Consider the following 1,262-nt stretch of genomic DNA (forward strand, 5'->3'; position numbering starts at 1 on the left):
AAGTTCCTGAAGGAAATATGCCCTAGAGGAAATAATAAAGTTATTATTTATTTCCTTATATCATGATAAATGTTTATTATTCATGCTAGAATTGTATTAACCGGAAACATAATACATGTGTGAATATATAGACAAACAAAGTGTCACTAGTATGCCTCTACTTGACTAGCTCGTTAATCAAAGATGGTTATGTTTCCTAACCATGAACAATGAGTTGTTATTTGATTAACGGGATCACATTATTAAGTGAATGATCTGATTGACATGACCCATTCCATTAGCTTAGCACCCGATCGTTTAGTATGTTGCTATTGCTTTCTTCATGACTTATACATGTTCCTTTGACTATGAGATTATGCAACTCCCGTTTGCCGGAGGAAAACTTTGCGTGCTACCAAACGTCACAACGTAACTGGGTGATTATAAAGGAGCTCTACAGGTGTCTCCAAAGGTACATGTTGGGTTGACGTATTTTGAGATTAGGATTTGTCACTCCGATTGTCGGAGAGGTATCTCTGGGCCCTCTCGGTAATGCACATCACTTAAGCCTTACAAGCATTGCAACTAATGAGTTAGTTGTGGGATGATGTATTACAGAACGAGTAAAGAGACTTGCCGGTAACGAGATTGAACTAGGTATTGGAATACCAACGATCGAATCTCGGGCAAGTAACATACCGATGACAAAGGGAACAACGTATGTTGTTATGCAGTCTGACCGATAAAGATCTTCGTAGAATATGTAGGAGCCAATATGAGCATCCAGGTTCCTCTATTGGTTATTGACCGGAGACGTGTCTCGGTCATGTCTACATTGTTCTCGAACCCGTAGGGTCCGCACGCTTAAGGTTACGATGACAGTTATATTATGAGTTTATGCATTTTGATGTACCGAAGTTTGTTTGGAGTCCCGGATGTGATCACGGACATGACGAGGAGTCTCGAAATGGTCGAGACATAAAGATTGATATATTGGAAGCCTATGTTTGGATATCGGAAGTGTTCCGGGTGAAATCGGGATTTTACCGGAGTACCGGGAGGTTACCGGAATCCCCCGGGAGCTATATGGGCCATAGTGGGCCTTAGTGGAAAAGAGAAGGGGCTGCCCAAAGTGGGCCGCGCGCCCCTCCCCTCCCTTGGTCCGAATAGGACAAGGAGAGGGGGCCGGCCACCCTCTCTCTTTTCCCCCCTCCGCGAATCCTATTCCAACTAGGATTGGGGGGGGGGGAGGGAATCCTACTCCCAGAGGGAGTAGAACACTC

Source organism: Triticum dicoccoides, chromosome 7A (genome assembly GCF_002162155.2).
Source record: "Triticum dicoccoides isolate Atlit2015 ecotype Zavitan chromosome 7A, WEW_v2.0, whole genome shotgun sequence".
NCBI lineage: Eukaryota > Viridiplantae > Streptophyta > Magnoliopsida > Poales > Poaceae > Triticum > Triticum dicoccoides.